General features: G+C 46.3%; 1 pseudogene; it reads left to right on the top strand.

The window, feature by feature from the left end:
- LOC102816806 overlaps positions 1–4,788 on the top strand; it is a 9,984-nt pseudogene extending 5,196 nt beyond the window's left edge.
- Positions 4,789–5,078: the final 290 nt, after the last annotated feature.

Here is a 5,078-nt window from a genome sequence, read left to right as displayed (position 1 = left end):
AAGTAGTGGCTGGTGGGCTTGAACCACTGATCTTACAATTTATTACCTTTTATATTTGTTCAAAGACTTACTTTTGAATGGCTGTTTAAAATCATATCTTAAACAAAATTAATTAACATAAGAAAAACTGTTGTGCATTTAAACATAATTATCCAAAAATAGAAATCATAAATTTTCAGGAACTCAGGGAATGCAGTCTACCTGATTTTATTGCTATATGTACTTTGACTCTTATCCATCAATAGGCTATCATAACTGTGATGTAGTAAATTATTTAATATGTCTCTTTTCATCTTAGTCTTTGTAATGTCCATCAAATAACTCTTTTCCTGATGGGTCTAGGTAAGAGAAGGTGGGGGAGAGAGTGGCTAAGAGAGCAGGTCGCATGGTGGGCTGGGAGCAGCTGAAGAAAACTTTTCAGGGAAGAGCCTGACCTCTGCCCATCTCAGGGAAGAACCCATTTCCACTCTCCTCCTCCTACAAGCTCATGCTAAATAACAACTTTATGTGTCCGAATAGCGTGAAAGTGCCTTCATCACAGGCCCCAGTGACTTGAAGCCAGTATCCACACGCAAGGTTCAAATTGTCTCCTGGCATCATTCAGGGGGTACCAGAGATTATACACCCCAGCTTCTTGAACATAAAAGGAGCCCAAAAGCAATGACACTGTCCTAAATGATGCCACTGCCCACACCACCATGTCTACCCCTAGTTCCCCAGACACATTCATCACAAGTGTTGCCTCTCACCAGTACAACCGGACTACCTCAACCATGAGAGCAGAGTCATATCTCTCTGGCCTGGATGACAACCCTGATTCTCAGTTGCATACTAAGGAGATTCCGTTTACTGAAATGTGAGAAAGTTGACTGCAAAACCTTTGGCAAGATTCCAAGACAAGGCAACCAATTTGAACAATCTTGTTTTGTGAACCCTAGCTTCCAGTGGAGTTTCCTCAATAAGAACAAGTGGTGGAACCCTCCCAGGGTAGGCCAGCAATTTCCTCAGGAGGATGCTGGGACAGATAGTAGGATGCTACCTGGCACCTCAGACACTTTGGGGTTGGACAGCACAGTCTTCTGTACCAAATGGATCAGCATTCACCTCCTTGCCTCACCTGCCAATGGGCTCAACCACAGCCCTACCTGTGGATCTGCAGTTGACCCCTCATCACTTGAAGGAGACAAAATTCCACCTCCTGAATCTCCCCCACGACCACTTGGCATAGCGGATGTGGCCACCCACCTCTCTTCCATCCATCTGGACCAGCCTGTGAAGGAGTCTAAGGAAGGCAGGCCACTGGACTCACCTGCTAAAGAAATTGGCTCAGCTACTGACCTCCAGCCAGATCAGGTTGAAGGTGAAGATGTAGAAGAAGATCTAGTAGATGGTTTGGAAGATTGCTGCAGTCATGATCAGAATGAAGAGCAGAAGGGAGACTCAGAGTGCTCCTGGTTCAGTGCTGTCTCCCCCAGTTAGTCAGTAGCAGCCATCTCTCAGAGCTGTGTGGATATTCTGACCAAAGCTGTGTCCAATCATGAGAATGTTGTCCGACTAGCCCTCATCTACAGTGTCTTTCCCATATGCCCCCTACCATCTGTTTTGGCACTTGAGATGAGTGAGTGGAGAAACTTGCCTGGGAATAGAGATAGCTGCTCTGGTGGAAGATGAGCACTGTGACCCTCAACATTGTCAGACAGACCGTTGGACGATCCCACTTCAAAGTCAGCAAGAGAAATGATGAGTGGCTGGGTTGCTGTGGTCATCACATAAAGTCTGCTGGTTTCCGATTCATTCAAGGAGCATCAGAAGCTAAACCACTTTCTAGACAGATTCCAGATGGGGCGGAAAAACCGGCTGCGGCAGAACCTATCGTGCATGCAGAGCCACTTCTGCAAGAAGGAGTTCGGTTTCCTCAAGAAGGAATCCCCCAGTCCTTTATCCTGCGCAAAGATGCCAAGCTCCTACGCAAAGCCTGGGAGAACAGCAGTCGCCAAAAGTGGATTGTGAAGCCACCAGCATCAGCTGGAGACATCGGCATCCAGGTCATTCACAAGTGGAGTCAGCTCCCCAAGAGAAGGACCCTCCTGGTACAGAGGTATCTGCACAAACCCTACCTCATCAGAGGCAACAAATTTGATCTACGGATCTATGTTTATGTTATGTCCTATGATCCTCTGCAGATATACCTCTTTTCAGATGGTCTGGTATGCTTTGCCAGTTGCAAGTATTTGCCTTCCATGAAGAGCCTTGGCAACAAGTTCATGAACCTAACTACAGTGCCAATAAAAAGAATGTCAAGTACCAAGCCAATGCTGATGAGACTTCCTGCCAGGGCCACAAATGGACACTGAAGGCATTATGGAACTACCTGAGTCAGAAGGGAATCAACAGCGATGCCATCTGGGAGAAGATAAAGGATGTTGTTGTCAAAATCATCATCTCATCAGAGCCTTATGTAACAAGTCTGCTGAAGATGTATGTGCGGCAGCACTACAACTGCCATGAGGGCTTTGGTTTTAACATCATGCTGGATGAGAACCTCAAATCCTGGGCTCTGGAAGTCAACATTTCCCCCAGGCTTCACTCTAACTCTCCACTGGACATCAGCATCAAAGGTCAGTTGATCCATGACCTTCTGGGTGTTTCTTTTTGCAGGTTTTGAATTTTTTCCACTGCTGTATCAATCTTGTTTGATTGGTCTTGTAGTACTTTCCTGACTTCTTCCTTGTTTTCCTCCACCCCTTTTCAGAGCATTTGAATTTGTTTCCATATCATTCTTCTGAATTCCTTCTCAGGCAAATCCAAAACCTGCTCTTCTTCTTCTAGAAAGCCTTTGTCTCCAGTTCATTTGTCTTAGCTATTCTTTTCTGTTTTGGGGGATGTTTTGGTATCTTTTGCTGGTTATTTCCAGTAGTTGTGTGGATTTTTAATGTTTAAATGGATGTTTGTGGCTGTTTTATTAAGTTTACTGGGTGTCTCCTGGTGGATATGATCAGGAGATAGGCTTTCCTCTTCTCATGTAATGCTTAGCAGCTGTTATTGCCTCTTGTCTCAATGGTGGGATATCATGGTGTCTGCTTGTAGCTTGGCTATATGGCCATGATTGTTGTCTCTTCTTGGGCACTGTAGGGAGAAAAAGCTCCCACCTCCAGGAAAAATGTGTGATCAAAAGGCCCCAAAGCAGAAGCAATGTAAAAGCAGGGACAAAAACCATCACTTTGAAACAACAACAACAACAACAACAAAAAAACGTGGCCAACTGGCCAGTTGCCTTGCTATACAGGCAGTGTGTGTGCACCGTAGAAGCTTCCAGTAGTGGTTGGAGGTGTCCACTCGCTCAGGCCCCTTCTCTAGTCACCACCGTAGAGGTGTACAGATAGATATTGAGACATTAATGGGAGAAAGACAGTCTATTATTTTTGTCTCTGTTAAGTATCTGTGTGTGCACAGCATATTTCTTGAAATAGTTGTATCTTTTTATGTTGGGGTTTTATAGATTGTTAATATGGTTTGTCTGTCAGGCCAAACCTGCTTTTTTTTTCTTTCTGGCTAGGCATGGGTAAAGGGTCCTGCACAAGTTAACTTTAGGACTGGGACCCACAGGCAGATGTCAAAAGCAGCAGCCAAAGAACTTGCCCTTGGGCCAATGGGGCTCTTTCTCTCTGTGCCATGGGAAAGCTTTGGTCTCAACTCTGGACTTTTTTGGGGAGTGCGCACCCACCCACCTGAAGGCTTTCAGGCTGGGCAAAGAAGGCATGGCAGGGAAGAAGAAGAAAAAAATGTGTAGAATCCCCCCACACCTCCTTTTGCTAATGTCATGGCATTTCCCTGTTTCCTTGTGCTGGTCTGGCTGTAGCCCCGCCCTCTGACCTCCACCTGGGCAGGACAGCTACAGAGGGATTCCCGATTTCTTGACCAATTTCTAAATCTCAATATTTTCCTTTATACCATTATTTTTTCCACTGGAGGTTGTGGGAAACTGATGGCCTGACACTTATGCTAGATCCAGAGCTCTGGTGAAGTTTTGTGAGAGCAGTGTCTCTGGGTTTTCAGCCCTTCCCACACGGAGTCCGTCCTACCTGATTCTGCTCTGCCACTGCCAATACGGAAATCTCCTGCAACCTTCTGAACCTGGCAGGTTTTGTTCTGCCCAATGCAGAGGACATCCTTTCCAGTTCCAGCAGCTCCAGCAGGACCACCACCAGCCTATCCAGCAGCCCCAGGGATAAATTCTGAATGGATCCAGAGCACTTTATTGTTTAGAAGATGAAGAAAGCCTATTACCTGACCCAGCAGATTCCTGATCAGGACTTCTATTTATCGGTGCTTGATGTCCTGACAGCAGATGATGTTCGGGTGCTGGTGGAGTTGGAGGATGAGTTTTCTCACCCATGGTGAGTTTGAATGATCTTTTCCTTACCGGATCTCATTCACTAGCTCTGCTTTTTTGACCAGCCATGACAGTTCAACATTCTCATCACCCAGTGGGAGCAGAAGTACCAAAGCAACAAGCTCGAAGGAATTGATCTGCTTCTGCGTTGGTGCTACAAAGGGTTCCACACTGGAGTCGTTTCTGATACTGCGCCAGTGTGATCTTTGCCGACATCACTTCTGACTCTCTCAAAGAGTGCCATGATGCCCAGTTCCTTCTGCAAATCAGAGATGGGCAACCTGGGGAATCCCAAGCATAGAGCTCAACCTCTCTCCCCAGATGTCACCTCTGATCAACTACGCTGGGCAGACTTCAAGATTTTCTACTTCCCCGATTTCCCAGTCAGCCAGTGACTCCCTCCTTGCTGCTGTGAGCCCATGACTGACCTTCATCCTCTAGTCCCTGTCTAGGAGTCCCAGTCTTAGCTATCTCATGGAAACCTGCTTGCTTCCCTGAACCCCCAGCCCACTACTTTGCCCTCATCAGAGTATTTGTTGAAATGGTTGAATGGATGGTGATGATGGAGAGATGGTGAAGAAGGTTCACCCTCGGATCATTTGCCTGGCACCCCACATCTCAGCAGAGAAACTAATGATGCCTGTGCAGCTTTTACAGAGTAGGGTTTGGTTTCTACCTTCAGAGA

Source organism: Chrysochloris asiatica, unplaced genomic scaffold (assembly GCF_000296735.1).
Source record: "Chrysochloris asiatica unplaced genomic scaffold, ChrAsi1.0 scaffold00187, whole genome shotgun sequence".
Taxonomy (NCBI): Eukaryota; Metazoa; Chordata; class Mammalia; order Afrosoricida; family Chrysochloridae; genus Chrysochloris; species Chrysochloris asiatica.
This window is presented reverse-complemented; position numbering and strand designations above follow the sequence as displayed.